Raw genomic sequence first — 18,249 nt, 5'->3', positions numbered from 1 at the left:
GGGGGAGACCATAGGTTAAGTCCGAGCCCATTTTCGGAGCGGTCGGCACCACCGCACTCCCTCCAGACCAACATGGAACGAGACCAGAGGCTGGCCAGCTTCACCTGCCGGCCCGTTGTGCTGTATCGCCTGTTCCGCATGGCCTCGCCATGCCTTATTCGCCTGCCTCTGCCACAACCCCATGCCTGCTAGCCCTGATTTGCATTGCCCCTGTGTCATCATCCTCAACCATGTGCGCCAGGATCATTCAGTGTTTTGCACTGTTTTGCAGGCAGCCACACCACAGGGACTGCATTGAGCAGCCCGTGCACAGTTTCTTGCATCCAGTCCAGTTCCATACAGTTCATTTCAGGGAGGAGCCAGGGACTGCATTGGGCAGCCAGCAACCTCCCTGTTCTTGCACAAAGGAGCCAGAGACTGCATTGGGCAGCCTGGCTACCTCTTCAAATGGCCTGTGGGACGGCATATGGCATGCCGTGTTAGGGTGAGTTGCCTCCAGCAGCTGGGGGTAGGAAAGAAAGAAAGAAGACTCAAGGGGGACCTTTTGAGCAGGCCCTGAGGACGACTGACCTTCAGCTGTGGAGCACTCACCCACTCCAAACTGTTGACTAACTTTGCCATGCCTTCTTTCCCACAGATGCCAGGTCCTGGGCCATGGTTAGTGTAAATAAGTTCTTAAACCACCTGCATGTTTGTAGTAGCGCTGGCAATTTTATTTAAGTCGTCTGAATGAGTCTGTCAGTTAGTTCCGCAGCGCATTAGGTTATTTATTTTTGGGACATGTATGAAAAAATGTCACACTCAGGGATCCGAAGGTAAATCGTACTAGGGGAGAACTTACACATGCTGGTCACACGCAAATTTGACTACTCGGGAAGAGCTGTAAAAAGGGGAGGGGGTAGTGGTACGGATTTGGAAGTTTACTGCACTCAACATACAGGTCCTATAGATCAGTTATATCGGTAAGTACGTGTTGCCAGTTAGGGTCCCGTCCCTTGTCTAATGGGTAATTAAATGTTCCTGCGCTGTGGAGTTATTTTAATAGTCAGGTTTTCTTTTCGTTTATTTTTACACCACCATCAACGCCAGCGTCATCTTCCCCTCGCTCTGCTCGACGCCATTGTTTACGTGTGTTCGATCACGTATGGGGGCGGAGATTTCCTTCACCTCAGATCGAGACTCCGCCCAGAAGGGCAGGGACGTGCTCCTTGTCCAACCAGGAACCTCATCACCTCAGGCTGGCTCCGCCTGAGCCAAATAGAGTGTTCGGCCCCGGCCAATCGGGAGGCCACGACGAGTCGTCCGAGAACGGACCGTCCAATGAGGAGGCGAGTGGCGACAAAAGGAGGTCTCTCCTGCCTGAGCACAAAAAGGAGGGGTGGGGGTTCTGGCAAAAAGTGAACATCTGCGCGCAAGGTGGTGGAATGCAAAAGCGTCTACGCACGGAGTGGTTGGTGCAACGGAGGGTCTTCTCCTGCCAGCTTTCGCCCTGCCGACTTCGTTCGCCTGGAGCCCAGTCGTGAGGGCGTCTGGATCGTGTGGATCATGCTGGGGGCCAGTTCTGCCCCGAGGACGTGGTCCTTGAAGACCACACGAGGCGGAAAGGTCAAACAGACTCTCACCTCCAGCTCGACTGTCCTCCAGGCTTGAGGTCTGAATAAAGACCATTTTGGTCCGATTCTTTGGGTGTGTCCGTATGTGTGTTTGTGGCGCCAGTCAGTTAAGTGCCTTGCTGTACATACGTGCATTTCTATTAATCGGTTTAACTCTGCTCTTGCGTGCTTCCCTCATTCCCCAATTATTATTGTAAATAAACATCCCCATTTGTGAAATGTATCCGCTCGTTCGTGTCCTTTCCTCCATTGGCTCAGTGTGCTGCGTGTTGGAAAATTAGCCAGGCTGTTGCCGCTGTAACGGGACATTTAGACCGACGGGCCTCGGCGATAAACCGCTCGGATCGCACACGGTTTGAGTACGCTAAGCGGCTCGTTCCGTACGGGTGTCGTCGAGGGTGTGGAGACTCGGTAAATCACCACGTGGAAATCTAGGTATTTTGAAAATTGGCGAATAACCCTGTACCACGTGGCAGAAATATTGATGCTTCACGGTCCGATGAGGGACCCGTACTTTTCCGAAAAGGTACGATCTAAATTTTGGGTGATCGGTCGAGCCGACTCTACTGCTCCATCTAGCAGTCGTGCTCGCAGCCGATACCCGGCCCCGCAACAATATATCATGATATCTCGAAAAGTTATGGACGGATTCGGATGAAATTTGGTGGACAGGTTGGTTGTGTGTGTGTGACAAGGATGAAAAATATAAAAAAATAAGGGTCTAAGGGGGTCTTTGGGGGTTGGGGGTTGAGTGAATGTTGCTCCTAATCCAGGTGAGCTTCACAATGCACGGTCCTCTTTTTATTTTGCCACCGATGCCAAAAATGTGAAAATATGTGATGGCGGTCTACAAAAGGAGTGTGGTGTTGTATTGTGGAGTCCTTCCTACGTTATCATTCCTTGATATCTTGTTTGGTTGCTTTTTTGGGGATTCCATTCCTACCTGTTTTTTTTTTGGGCTCACCTGGAAAATAGATCAGGTGAGGTATTAGCATCGTGCATCAGTCAGTCAGTCAGTATGTAAACACTCAGATCTTCTCCGAAGCTACACACAATTTTGATGAAACTTCACAACCTTCATCACGCGTGATGTACCAAAATTTGTTCACGGCATGAAAAAAAAAAGAAAAATCAGTCTAAGGAAGTGTCAAAGTCGGTCCAGGTTTGACTCTCCAAAATAGGTATTTCCTTTTTTCTCCAAAGTTATACACAATTTTGATGAAACTTGACCACAACTTTCATCACCCGTGATGTACTAAGATTTGTTCATGGCATTAACAAATATAATAATAATCAGGTTCTGAAGGGGTATACGGGGAGTGTCAAAGTGTCTCGGTTTGATCCCCCAAAATATGCATTTGCTTTTTTTTCTTCTCTGAAACTATACATACTATTTTGATGAAAGTTGACCACAACCTTCATCACGAATGATGCTCAAACGAATCGTCCTATTTTCACCAAACTTTGTTGCCCGAGGACAAAGGCCTCCTGTTGCCTTGCAAATCCCATCAAAAAAATTCATCTCGCAAACAAATCCTATTAAAAACAACAAGTTTGTTCCAACAATCGACTAATTTACATATTTTGCAGATCATCCATGCCTACTAGTTCCCTGGTCAATTTTTTTTTTTGACTTGTAACATCATGAAGATAGAAGATACACAAATATCAGAAGAAAACTTATTTGGCTGTTTAGCTACTTCCTGGTTTGCTACTTTGGTGCTGATTCAGATAAATGTTTATCGTTATTAAAACACTCACAAATGGAAAGCGAGGTCCTTGTAAAAGCTTATGACTGTACACCTTTGCATGGATTCTAAGATATCATTTTTGTATTGATATGAATGAGGTGGCCATTATTTTTGGGGTGTCACAAAGATAAAATGTACAACGAACTTTGACGCAAGAGGCCAATTGGCCCATCACGCCTGTGCCATATCAACACAATCACATTAACAGCTACAGCCCTCTGATTGGGTGATATGTTGCACATATGGTTTTAAAAAAGCAGCACATACGATACGTAAAAAGGAGCATGCCAGCCGAATAACTTTTCAAAAATTAAAATTGAGCATGGCTTACGCAACCATTCACATTCAATGTTAGCCTTCAGATATATGTTGGAAGCATGACAAAGTTTGCAATGTGAGTTATTTGTTTAATAAGTGCATGGAAATGCCTTCAGTGATGAACATTTTGGGAAAATTACAGACAGGGTGTCGGATATTACTTCCATCCTGGCCTTCTGTTGAACAGGAAGCGCTTGTTTGTCCAGCTGCAAAGTGCAAGACCTTGAAAGAAACTCAAGGTGCAAGACATGTGCCCCAAGGTACCCCCTTTACTTTTGCCACACCTGCCCTCTCTACCACACTATGGAAAGTAAGTAACTTGTAATGTATGGAATGGCAAATGCTATAAAATGTCTTTTCTTTGTGATAATCCAGTGGGGTATATGGTGGCTGTGCTGGTGATCTGCTCCAGTGTAGGAGCATTCCTTCTGCATCTGGGTCTTGGAGTCCTGAGCTGAACGAGTAATAGTTTGAATGACCTGATTGCACGTGGCTTTTCTTGAGATTGTTGCACTGGGAACAGGGCATATCTCTCGGGTGGCTTTTACTGCTACATTGCTCCCACTCTGCACCACCAATCCTACAACCACAGCAATTTCAGCAAAGTTTGTATAAAGGCAAGGACAAAATGACCCGAGAGAAGGGGTTCCCTTTGTCTGCCTTAAATATCACTGTATTTGTTTTTATTTGTTTTTCTATCCAGTCAAGGCTCGTGGAAGAGCAAGAACACTGAACGGATCAGGACGGATCAGGTCGCAACAGAACAAAAGGAACAGTGGGGATGGGGAGTTGGGAAAAGGGCACCAACAGAGTTGAAGGACAAAATGGATGGAGACTTAGACAAATAATGGGTGTGAGCAGGAATGGGGGGTGAGAAAGGACACACAGGCTGGAGAGGATGGACACAGAAGCAAACTCTCACGAGGACAAAACTGGGAGTGGGGAAGGAGGTGGGTTTGGTTGGGTGGGATTAACAAGGGCAGAAAAGATCATGGTTTTGGATGGTGGATGATCTGAGATGGTGGTGAACAGCTGTCTTGAAAACATGGAGGGAAGACTGATATTGAAGAGAATGTGAAAGTTGGTTCCACAGGTGGGAAAAAGAGGAACAAATGAGTGGAGGTGAGCAGCAATTCTGGATCTGGATCTGGATTCTGGGAGTTTCACCAGAAGGGGGTTGGTGGTGGACCGTATGTGCCCTGCAGATTCCTGGGGGAAACAAAGCAAGAACGAGCAGAGGGTGCAAGGCCAGAAAGGAGGGGGTAGAATGTTTAAGTATCCTCTGTAACTTAAAATAAACGAGAATGGCACTCTCCGCCATGCTGAACAGTTTACGTTGTGTATCCCACTGATAGGCCTGATCTGGATCTTGACCTGAACCAAAATCGAATCGTCTTGTTCTCATCACCGAACCAAGTCATCTACTTAGTGTTGGCATAATCCTTCCACAACTTTTTGAAATACCATGTTAGATATTGTTTTTGGACCCATCTCCCAACGGTGAAGAAAAAACAAACACACACACACACACACACACACACACACACACACACACACACACACACACACACACACACACACACACACACACACACACACACACACACACACACACACACACACGCCATTTTTCCCTGCAAGAGCAGGGGTTAGCCTTGTGGGTCCCATGACAATCTCGTATCATGGTTCCCTTTTTGAGACTGTTTTTATGATGATGGGATGCCCTTCCTGACGCCAACCCTTAAGTCGCCTCTTACGACACGCAGGGATACGGTGTACCTATTCTAAACTGGGGTACACACCGGAACCAATGGTGAAGAATCAATATTTAAAATTAAAAAATTCTCGTATCCGGATTCGGATCTTCACCAAAATCGATCACTTCGTCCTTATCACACACCCAACCTGTTGACCAATTTTTGCCCAAATCCATCCACAACGTTTTGAGATATCATGTGAACTCAGACAGACAGATAAGGGTGAAAACATAACCTCCATCCACCTTTGGAGGCAGAGGTAATTAGATAGTGTTGAATGATTAAATATACTCTGCAATTTATAAGAAATTTGTTTATTTCTACACTCCTGGAATTCATTTGACATGTGAACCATGTATGCATGTCGGGTATTTCAAAAAGATTGATACAACTTTGACTTCCTGCCATTTCTTTCTGTTTTGACTGATACCATTTTCCTTTTCAGGGTTTGGTGGTGTTATCGTGGTATTTGTTCCCTGGGATTTTTAGCTCTGTAGCTCAACTATGCCAGTGACAGGGAAGCAGAAGACAAACTGGTGGCTCTGTGGTACGAGACTAAATCATATGTAGATACCTGCCGGAGGTTCTGCCGGGAATACGACCTCAGAACACGTGATGGACCCACAAATTGTACCATTCAACGTATTGTGAAACATTTTGAGCACAAGGGTACAGTGTACACAACCTGAGCAAGGGCAACAGTGGCAGGCCAGCATCAGTAACCAAGAGCCAAGCCAACATTGACGCGAGGTGGGATTCTGCAGTGGACAGTCTCAAGAAGTACCACTGCCTCCTGGGAGGGAGCTAGGCATCAAACCAACAGTCTGGTGTCTCCTCACGGAGGAACTGAAGCTTTGCCCATACATTATCTCTATTCGGCATAAACTGAGTCAGGATGACATGAGGAGACTTGATATGTACATTTGGCTCAGTGACAGGATGGAGCGGTACCCAAACTGGATCAACCTGATCTGGTTCAGTGATGAAGCACATTTTCACTTGAAAAGTGCCACCAACAACCACAGCAACATTTTCTGGGGGGCAGAACCACATGAGGAGATCACTGAGAGGTATGTGAAAGGGCCTAAGGTCACATGCGTCTGTGCCTTCAATGCCAGATTGGGAAAGCGAGGGCCGTACTAGTTTGAAAATGACAACAGCAGGATGGCGACGGTCAACAATGAGCACTACTGGGCTGTGCTCCAAAAGTTCCATAATGATGTAGCCCAAAAGGTCACCCCAAACCAGCTCAGTATGACCTAGTTTATACAGGATGATACACCCCCGCATACAGCTGGTGAAACCATCACTTTCCTGCGGCAGCTCTTCAGAAACCGCCTCGTTACCCTGGGTACCACTCATGACAGCACCCCAGAGCCCAGACTTGAACCCTCTGGACTACTGGTTCTGGGGGGGCTGCCAAGGGCCCTATCTATGCCAACTGCCCTGCCACACTAGATGATCTGAAGCAGGAGGTGTCAGACTACCTCCAGTTAATGTCACATGAGACCTTCAGGAAAGTTGGACAGAACTTTGGAGTCAGGATCAAAAAAATTCCTGTCTGAACCACACACATCGAGATTGTCAATTACAAGGATTTTACGTAAATGCCAATTTCAGACCTTGGGCTCTCACTAACTCGAGCAGTGACTTCATGCAATAGCAATCAGTGATAGAAAATACCGTGTCACAAGCTTTCAAGAAATGTGTGGTTCACATTCCTGAGTGTTTCTGTTTCTGTGTAAATAAACATTTAAAGTTGCATCACTCTTTTTGAAACACCCTGTGCATAGTTTGAGAGGTTTAGTGATAGAACATAAATTTGGTGACCACAGGAAAGAGTGCAGCTGCTCGGCTCATTCCCCATGGTAGAATGTGGCAAAAGGTGCTTCAGTCCTCAGGCAATAATACATGACAGCCGAGGAGGTCAACTGGTGACACATGGTGACCTCATGTTCTAAGTGACATTTGTGATTGGTGAACAAATAGTGATCATTGAAGGCCACTCAATACCCCACGCATCTCTATAAATGTGTATTCTTTCGAATTTTGCTTTTTCAATGGCACTGAATGAACTTGCTGGACTGATTTTCTTTGTAAAAGTCAAAAACTTGTGAATAATTAATATCAAACAGCTTTGGCTTTCAACCTCACTATGAGCACATGACAAGCCTGGTGTTGGCTTGACAGTGAAGGTGGCTGGCTTAATATCTTGAGGTCTTGAGTTCGAACACCTGTCGTAATAACATCGGGTGGGTTCACTCAGCCCGTCATCCTTCCGTGGTCGGCAATAATGAGTACCAGCCCTTGGGTAGTAAGGCATTCGAGTATCCTGCGTTGGAGTGAAAACCCGTCCAAGATTGTCGTCGTCAGCCAATGAAACTGCCTCGGTAAATACAGAAGAAGCAAACATGGGGAAATGACACCTCGAGACGATATACGGTGGTGGTGGTCGTATGGCAGCTGAGCTTCCGGGGTAGCTATCATTTGTTGAAGCGTGACCGTGTCGCTGATGCAGTGCCCCTCTACCAGTACACACACTAGAACCGGTACTCATTTCGCCGACCTCGGAAGGATGACAGGCTGAGTCAACCCCCTGGTGTATTAATTCAGCGGCCGACGGGGCTTGAACTCAGGACCCGAGGATCCCAAGCCGCCATCCTAACCACTGAGCCAACACCAGGCTACAGACTATATACAATAACATTAATATGTTTTAGATCCTCGTGGAGGATCTCAAAGTCTTACTCACGTTGTTGTTCTTCATCTTCTTCTTGTGGACTTTTTTGTTTCACAGCCTACAGTTTTCATCGAAACTTCCTGAAACTTGGCGTATATATGTAAAAATTCCCTGTGCAGACAGTAACCATCTCCGATTTTGAAAATTCCTCCGAGAAAAAAAAAGTTATGACGTCAAAATGTCTCCGCTAATGGAAATCGCCTAAAAAATTATCTCCGAAACTAGGCAAGCTTTTTGAATTCTGTTTGCAGGAATCGAACAGGGCATTAGCAGAGATGAATTACCGCACATATGATACATCACTATGACGTCATATCAATTATGACGTCATTTCTATTTTTTGACATTTTTTGTTTCACAACCCAGAGTTTTCATCGGATCTTCGTGAAACTTGCCATGTATATGCAGAAAGCCCACGCGCACGCAGTAACCATCTCCGATTTTGGGAATTCTTCCTAGAAAAAAAAAGTTGTCATAATATCGCCGCTAATGGAAATCGCCTATACCATTATCTCCGAAACGAGGCAAGCTGTTTGAATTTTGTTTGCGGGAATCAAGCTGGGCATTAGCACAGATAATATTATCGCAAACCTGATACGTCACAATGACGTCATAATTCCTTTTTATGACGTCAACATTAAGAGGACGAGGATCTTAGCTCATTTTAGCTTGTTTTTTTTTCTATTTTTGTTTTAAATAATCGTTTAAAACCCCGTGTTAATTGGATTAACAAACTGTGTGATGGTACTCCGTCATGCAACCCCCTCCCCAACCCTTGTCGTGTGCCTCACTTCAGGATTCAGACATTACGGTCCAAGTTTTCATTTTATGGACCGTTTGTTTCCATTTACCTCGTTACGATGTGACACGGTGACGCCGATAATCATTCGTACATCGAATTTATAATTATTCCAAACATTGCATTGCTTCGACTACAAAAAGAAATGCAGTTAAAACTTTGCCCGAAATTAAATTACAGCAAACGCTTCGTCATAAGCGGCAACCGATGTGTACAGTACAACAACGTTACAGTGTAACTGCGTCTGGAAGAACGAACTTACTTTATATCGTTTTGAGACGTCTGGTCGGACCGTGCGCCAATGTTCCCACAATGCACCGCGCCGTCCGGAATCGCCAGGATCAGGAAAAGTTGTTGTTGTTGTTTTTTTAAAAAACATTCGCCTCAGGAGATAAAATATCGAGCGTTGAACGTTTCAACATGGAAACTAAATATGAACATAACGAGAAATCATAACAATATTCAGCTAAAGAATCGAACAACGCACCAACGCTGCCGTGTGCGCTATTATTCTGAGGATAAAAGTAATTTCAATTTCAATGAACAAAACAAACGATGAGCGGATGGAGGAGGTTACGGTACCCATGATGCAGTGCGCGGGCGCCATATTGGTTAGCCAGCGAAATGAGCGAGAAAAGGTGGAATGGCAAATATCAAGACCTGTAATAGAAACGTTTAATGGTGAAAACTCGGTTTCAAGTTCAAATAAGTAAATAAGAACAGAGTTCAATTTGTTCGACCACTTTATTAGCGTGGAACGACAATAATCAAACAAGTATTGAACAGGTTGAAACACCCACAACATCCCTGGCTCCGGGTCAGGCTGCGCATGCGCACTGGCACAGGGGACCGTCGATATGTGGAATTACCGTAAAGTACAATGTTCTCTAATAAGAACTTTCTCCGGATGAAACAAACGGCGAGCAGTATTGAGAAAACTAAATAATTTGCGAAAAATCCTTCGTAAAACAAGCTCCAATGAGCTGAGATCCTCGTCCGCTTAATGATGACGTCATAAAAAGGAATTATTACGTCATTGTGACGTATCAGGTTTGCGATAATATTATCTGTGCTAATGCCCGCTTGATTCCCGCAAACAAAATTCAAACGGCTTGCCTAGTTTCGGAGATAATGGTATAGGCGATTTCCATTAGTGGCGATATTATGACGTCAACTTTTTTTTCTAGGAAGAATTTCCAAAATCGGAGATGGTTACTGTCTGCGCGTGGGCTTTCTGCATTTACATGGCAAGTTTCACGAATATCCGATGAAAACTCTGGGTTGTGAAACAAAAAATGTCAAAAAATAGGAATGACGTCATAAAAATTGATAGCACGTCATAGTGATGTATTATATGTGCGGTAATTCATCTCTGCTAATACCCTGTTCGATTCCCGCAAACAGAATTCAAAAAGCTTGCCGAGTTTCGGAGATAATTTTTTAGGCGATTTCCGTTAGCGGAGATATTTTGACGTCATAACTTTTTTTCTCGGAGGAATTTTCAAAATCGGAGATGGTTACTGTCTGCGCAGGGTATTTTTACATATATACGCCAAGTTTCAGGAAGTTTCAATGAAAACTGCAGGCTGTGAAACAAAAAAGTCCACAAGAACAACGACGTAAGTAAGACCTAGAGATCCTCCAGGAGGATCTAAAAAAATTTGACGCCTCAGAGACAAACTCCTCAGGGAAGAAGTGAAATGTCAGTGAATGAAAGAAAAACACCTCTGGCGTGCACAAGCACAGGTGAAAAAGTCAAGCGATGAAGTAGCATCCACGTGACAACCACGTCACGTGGATAAGAGACATCCCGCGAAAATGATGCTTCTCGAGGTACAACTCCAAAATCGGCAGGAACTACGATATTGAGCTCCACGCAAGTCCTCGACTCCAAACTCCTCCATTGCAAGCGACGTCATTCTCCCTTGATGAAGATTGATGTCGAATTGGGATGTGCTCGACGTCGCCTTCGAGGTTTGCAAGATAGAAATCAGATCCTGTTCAATGTGGACCGGCTTCAATTAAAATTGAGAGTGAAAAACGTGTCAGCATGTCGGATGACCTGAAATGGACTATGGTAAGGGGGTTGAAGTGGCTTTCTTACGGCATCAATCAAAACGAAAACATGAGTGCAGATGGAGCGGTCAGGGTAGACCTGTGATTGCCCATGCTGGGACCTTGTAGGTTCTTCATGCGAATCTCAACCAATGGTACTCCATCTCTTCTGGATCTGATTTTGACCAATTTCCTTGACAATATCTGCTGATCTTCCTTCACTCCAATGGTTCATCTGACCATATGCTTGTCAAAGTAGACATATCTATAGCTGTTATTAGACAACCACCTCAGTGCCGTCGAGTTTGGCATTTGAGTCAGACCGACTGGCTGGGTCTCCAAGCAGCCATCAAACTTATAGACTGTTCTCCCGTCTCGACTTCCGACAACGTCAACTCATCCTGGGAATTCTTTCAAAAAAACGTGCTCTCTTTCATGCACAGATTTATCCCATCTCGACTTCAGTTGTCCAACCCAACCACCTGCCCATGCTTCACTGAAGCTTGTGGTGAGTCAGTTGTCCTGAAACAACTTGCCTTTGCCTCATGGAAAGCAAACCCAACTGAGGGCAATCTCAGTTCCTTCCATAAAGCTCGGAACAAGTGCGTATCTACCTTCAGGAGAGCCAGAAAACAACATCTTTCTCATCTCAAGTCTGAACTCTCAAACCTCTCTCCCTCCTCCAAGTCCTGGTGGCATCGAGTTGAGTCTGTTTCTGGTGTATGTCCCCCCTCCATCCACTTCCTTACCTCAAATGGCTGCACAGCTGACACTATATGTGAAAAGGCTGAATGCCAAAACTCCATGTTTCCTTCGAAATCCTGTGTTCCAAACCCACTGCTTTCAGCACCCACCTTATCCAGTCGCACACAACTGTCCCTGGACTCTGTGTCCTTTTTTCCTGACAAAGTGGAGAGCTTGCTGTCAAACCTCGACTCAGATTCTGCAACCGGTCCAGACGGCATCAGCCCACGTGTCCTAAAAACTTGCTCTGCTGCTCTCGCTCACTCTCGCTCTGTTCTCTTCATCCTTTCATTTGCTCAAGGTCATCTGCAATCTGCTTGGAAATGAACAAACATCACTGCCCTGCATAAGAAGGTGCAAAAACAGATCCCTGCAAATACAGACCAATCAGCCTTCTCCCAATCATCAGCAAGGTTATGGAATCCATCATCGCTTCAGACATGAAATCCTTCCTCTTCTCCAATGGCTTGATTTCCGATCATCCAGAAACAACAAGGTTTCAGACCAGGTGACTCTACCCTGGATATGCTGCTTCTGCTCTCCCAACAAAAGATGGACATCCTCAATGCCAGACTTATAATCAGAGCCATCTCCCTTGACATATCGCGTGCTTTCGACACGGTCTGGCACCCTGCCCTGCTCACCAACCTCTCTTCCCATGGTATCCAAGGCCATCTCTACTCATGGCTCGCAGAAATCCTCTCCTGTCACAGTCAATGCATGACCCTAAATGGAGTTCTCTAATCCCCTCTTCCTGTCCAGGCTGGAGTTCCTCAAGGTCGCATTCTAGGCCCTGTGCTTTTTCTGATTTTCATCAATGATCTCTCCGACTCTCTGGAAAATCCTCTTTAACACTTTGCTGATGAGTCCACCCTCTGGCGAACCATCTGTCATCCCTCACATTGGCAACCAGCAGCTTCTTCGCTCTCTGTAAATCTGGATAAGATCACAAACTGGTCCAACAAGTGGAACAACTCTTTCAATCCTGACAAATCTCACACTCTCACAATCTCTCTCCGAAAGTTCCGTCTGGAACCCCCCACCCCTCCACACCCCATCTACTTTCTCAACAATCCTTCTGAAGAAGTCCTTTCATTCAAGCTTCTGGGTGTCACTATCTGCCATGATCTCTCCTGGGAAAGCCACATTTCCAACCTGGCCTCCAAAGTCAGTTGCCAACTGGGCATCCTCCATCATACAAGTCCTTCCTTGGCACACCTGAGCTCCTGACCACATACAAAGCTTTCGTCCACAGCCTGATGGAGTACTGCTCTCCCCTCTGGGCTGGTGCTCCTGCATCTCACCTTTCTCGGTTTTACGCTATGGAAACCAAGGCATTTAGGATCATTGGTTTCTCCCACAATAAGGCTGTCTTTGGGTCTTTCACTATCTCACTGCAGGCAGCTCAGTGGTCTTTCTTTCTTCTACCGTCTCCTCTCCGGTCTTGCTCCCCCCTCCCCAACCGATCTGTCTGTGATATGTCCCCCCCCCCAATGTTTTTCCGCAGAGCCCTTGAGGTCTGTTAGCAACCCTCATCTCGTTAAACTACCAAAATCAAGAATCACTGCTCACCTTCACTCTTTCATTCCTCTTTTTCCCCACCTTTGGAACAAACTCCCACACTCTCTTCAATCCTACTCTTTCCTCCAGGTCTTCAAAACAGCTGTCCACCACCATCTCTTATCTTCCCCCATCCAAAACCATGATCTTTTCCACCCCCGTTAATCCACTCCAAACCCATTTCCTTCAAATTCCCTGCTTTCCTTCGTAGAGAGTCCCTGTCATATAAGGACCACAAAATCCCTGTTGTGTCCATCTTGTTTACCCTGTGTACCCCACCCCATCACTATCCCTTCCACAGATCTCCTAATGTCTCTGTTCCCCACTGTTTTATCCTTTTCTCTCCCACTGCTCTTATCTCATGCTGCTCTTGTTGGACGTTCTGTGTTAGCTCTTATTCGAACGAGCCTCAACATTGTATGCAAATTTTTTTTTTTTTAAAGTCCGCTTGACTATGTGCTACAAATTGTCAAGGTAACCTGATGGTCGTTCCAAACACAAGTTCAGCAGCGCAGCAACTGATATTGACTAAACCGTAGTTCTAATACCAAGCATGAAGAGAGGGAGAGCTTCAGTCCAGCTGGGATTGGCATGGGCCTTAAGTTAAACTATCAGCTGGCGGTGAAAGTGCTCCACTTGCCAATTAGATGAAGGGAGTGTGTGGAAGATGTATTTCGTATTTCGAATCCTCTTACTTTCCAGAAGGTCCATGAGTGGTAAAAGAGTGATGACTTGAACTGGAGACCTTGTCAGTGGTAGTAGTTCATGGTACTCCAAACATGGCCACCAAACGTGAAGTGAAGGCACGGGCGAGAGAGTTGGTAGAGATGTCTGGGATTGGTCTAGCCTCTCGCAAGTGAGTGAAACAGTTGATGCATGTGAAAATATATTGTTATGGGTTTGCCAGTTAGGTCACGAGTGGCCTCTATTGGACCCGCTTCCCGACCTTTGACCCTGAAGCCACAGATAACTCTGTGGCACAACGGGTTGCTGAGCCACCACGGATGCCGTCTGGAACACCTAAATCTACTCGGGTTACCTTCCCCGTGGTTTAGTTATCCTAGATGGGGAACCGCGCTCTCAACGCCCCACCTTTATCTGTTAATTAGGTACGGCTGAGCAGAACTGGAAGTGGTATGTCACCTCGTCGAGGGTAGCGAATCAGTGGGGTACAACCTCCCATGTACTCATTACACACAAAGTCTAACCAATGAATATATTGTTTTAACAATGGCACCTATTTACAGGCAAATATTTACAAAGATTAATTGTCACACAGAAAACGGTCTTAACCTCAAAGCACGAGAAGAACTACTTAAGCATTCGGTTTTGACACCAAAAACACGACACAGGTGCACCTCATTCAACTGGGAAAATTGGACAAGGGGCATAAAGAGAGGACGAAGAAGAATTGGGACGTATTTTATATCCCTTGCTCACCTGCACATGAACCGGCAGGCACATGTGGGTCCCAATGTGAAGGGGTCAGAGGAAAAGGAGGGGGGGATGGAACGAGGATGGTGTGACGCAGTGTATCGGGAGAAGTGCAAATGTTTGCAGCATGTGCACAAGAGGAAACTGTGAAGGTGCTAGTCAGTAACCCTGCCCTGACGGGTTAAGAGGTAATTGTTGATACTCTGTGCCTTGACGGATCAAGTGGCAATGGTTGAGCTCTTTTATGCATCTCAAGTAGATGAATTAGAGGTAGGGAAAGCAAGTAAAGATCAAGTAGATCATTGTGTCTGGCCGCTGTGTCCAAGGAACTTGCGCTGCCGATTCACTTTCTCCATCTCAGCAGCTCTATTTCAGCTGGCACTCTCTCTCTATCACTATCCTCCCACCACCGTCCTTAATCACTGCCCCCACCCCCTTCATGTCCTTACCATCCTCATCCTGTCACGAGCAAATTTAGACATCATCTTCCTCCCACCATCCTCTTCCAAATTGGTGTACACCTTCTCTTCCATATCATTCCTCACCGCGTTCTTCTTCTGCCCATACAGGTGCAGCAACCCCACTGGCGGGTGCCTCCCCCTATTCTTGATCTTCTCTCTCCTCTTCCAAACCTCTTTCGTTTCACCAACTGCCTTCACTACCTACTCCGTCCACCATACCTGGTTTCTATCCCACAAAGATACACCCTTTCCTGACGTCCTTCCACATGAAACCTCTGCAATTCCCACAAATGCCTCTCTGTACTTCTTGCACTCCTCAAAACCTTCCGCTTTTTCGGTAAGTTGCTCATACCTATCCATCAACATCTCCTTGTACTCTATAAGGACATCTCTCCTCCACTTCCCCCCCCCCTAATAATCTTCTGACCCCTACTCTTAACCTCCCTCCTTTTCTTTATCCATACCAAAAACACCACAAGCTTGTGCTGGGTGGTAACATGCTCTCCCGCCACTGCCTTACAATCCTTAACCCTTCACAACTGTTGCTTCCTTCCTATCACGAAATCCAATTCTGTTCTCTGTTGTCCACTCCTTTAGGTAACCTTGAGGCTTTCCCGCTTTTGAAACAATGAACCAGCTATAGCCATTCCATTCCTCACCACCAGCTCTTGACCCTCTATATTCCTTGTTCCCAACCCAAATTTACAAACACATTCCTCTTCGCCTCCCACACTCATTCCTCCTTGCTCAGATGCTCTCTGTCAAGCCTCACATTCTTAGTCCTCCAGTACCCTGCCATGCATGGCTGACCTACGAGGGAAAACCGAGTCAGGTTCACAGGCCCAAGGACGAAACGCAGTCCGCTCCACCTAACCACTCCATCTTACTACGTGTCGAATGGAGTCCACAGGCGCAAGGACGAAACGCAGTCCGCTCCACCTAACCACTCCATCTTACTACGTGTCGAATGGAGTCCACAGGCCCAAGGACGAAACGCAGTCCGCTCCACCTAACCACTCCATCTTACTACGTGTCGAATGGAGTCCACAGGCGCAAGGACGAAACGCAGCCCAATCCGTTGAACCACTCCACCTCACCATGGGCCGGGCCATGTCCACAAGCCAAAGGATGAGACACAGCCTGCCCCACCGAACTGCTCCACCTCACCTCTGGGTGAGCCGTGTCTCCAGGCAAAAGGGCAAAATGCAGCCCGCCCTGCCGAACTGCTCTATCTCACCCCCCCCCCCCCCAGTGATCCTGGATTTGGGTTGTTTCACAGGGAGTGAACCCCCTTCTGGTGAAACCACCAATATCAAGAATTACTGCTCACCTTCACTCTTTCATTGCTTTTTTTTCCTGCCTCTGAAACAAACTCCCACACTCTCTTAAATCCCACTCTTCCCCCCAAGTTTTCAAAGCAGCTGTTCACCGCCATCTCATATCTTCCCCCATCCAAAATCTTGATCTTTTCTACCCCCGTTAATCCACCCCAAACCCACCTCCTTCAAATTCCCTGCTTTCCTTCCTGAGAGTCCCTGTCGTGTCCATCTTGTTTACCTCGTGTACCCCGCCCCATCACTCTCCCTTCCACAGATCTCCTAATGTCTCTGTCCCTTCTGTTTTATGCTTCCCTATCCCACCCCCTTGTCCCCTGCTCCCCTTGTTATACGTTCTTTGTAAAACACAAAAAGTGGGTTGACGGTGGACCGTGTGAGCCCTGCAGAAACCTGGGGGGGGGAGGCAATGTACAGAAAGAGCAGAGGGTGCAATACCAGAAAGGAGGTGGTATAAGACAGAGAGACCACCGACCTGTCTGTGATGGCAAAGTAATAACCCATAGACTCAGCTTCATCGCGGGAGATTCCAATAATCTTGAAGGCCTTCCTATCCATAGTGTCAACCTGAGCAGCATGTGAGGCAGGGGAGCCAGCCCCCAGGGTGAGAGCAGGTGCTCCATCAAGCTGCAGATGTAGGGCTTGTAGGTGGATATGAGTTCAGGTGTGCCAAGGAAGGTCTTTGCACGATGGAGGATGCCCGGTCGGCGGCTGGCTTTGGAGGTCAACTTTGCAATGTGGTTTGTCCAAGAAAGATCATGGCTGAAAGCGAGATCCAAGAGTTTGAATGACTGAACTTCCTCAAGAGGATTGTTAAGAAAGGAGATGGGAGGGGGGTTGGGGGGGGGGGTTGCCAAACAGTCCTTTCTAAGAGAGATCGTGAGATTTATCAGGATTGAAAGACATATTCCAAGTGTTTGATCAGCTTGTGATTTTTTTTTTCAAGGTCTGAATAGAGGGAAGAGGTTGCAGTATTAGTTAGTAGACGTTACAGATCTGATGGTGTCCTTTGTGAAGAGTATGCGAGCTGTCACTGGCACCCTCGAGGCAAACTGACCAAATTCCTGCTCAAACCTGCAGAGGGCATTGCATCAGCAGAACAGAAGCCCCTCAGCGAATGATGCTACCCCACGTCCATCCGTTTCACGTCCATCCGAGAGACGACACACACATTTATGAATCACCCTGCTTGTGAATCACCAGGATGGCAATTTATAGCTGAGTCTGGATTCGAACCTCGGCTGGACAGCTTAGAGGCGAGTGTGCGTACCGATGGACCCACTTGATGATGATGAGACGTGAAGATTCATAACATCACTGGGCAGAAACGAATGGAACGTTTTTTCATGAGTTCCGGACCCGTTCATCCCACATGGCTTTCATTGTGCGAATGACATCACGTTATCAGGACTTTCAGCCCCACGGAGCCGAATTTTCCATCGAATCAAACAGAATTGTTTAGATCCTCGTGGAGGATCTTGAAGTCTTACTCATGTTGTTGTTCTTGTGGACTTTTTTGTTTCACAGCCTACAGTTTTCATCGAAACTTCGTGAAACTTGACATATAGATGTAAAAATACCCTGCGCAGAGAGTAACCATCTCCGATTTTGAAAATTCCTCCGAGAAAAAAAAAAAGTTATGACGTCAAAATATCTCCGCTGATGGAAATCGCCTAAAAAATA

General features: G+C 46.3%; 1 protein-coding gene across 3 annotated transcripts in view; it reads right to left on the bottom strand.

The window, feature by feature from the left end:
- Nucleotides 1–18,249, bottom strand: part of LOC147019903 (BTB/POZ domain-containing protein 3-like) — a 111,157-nt gene that overhangs the window by 64,650 nt on the left and 28,258 nt on the right. Inside the window, exon 1 of one of the 3 annotated variants that reach the window (XM_085894737.1) lies at nt 9,241–9,388. The exons of 1 other annotated variant lie outside the window; for it this stretch is intronic. The gene's annotated coding sequence lies outside the window, so the exon portion shown is untranslated. Of the gene's footprint in view, nt 1–9,240; nt 9,389–18,249 lie in introns of those variants that run through there. One more of the 3 variants, XM_085894739.1, reaches the window with a different exon arrangement.

The sequence above is a fragment of the Eptatretus burgeri genome, chromosome 9 (genome assembly GCF_056783735.1).
Source record: "Eptatretus burgeri isolate ZD-2024b chromosome 9, Ebu_testis_v1, whole genome shotgun sequence".
Classification (NCBI taxonomy): Eukaryota; Metazoa; Chordata; class Myxini; order Myxiniformes; family Myxinidae; genus Eptatretus; species Eptatretus burgeri.
The sequence above is the reverse complement of the archived record's forward strand: the minus strand, read 5'-3'. Positions and strand labels throughout refer to the sequence as shown.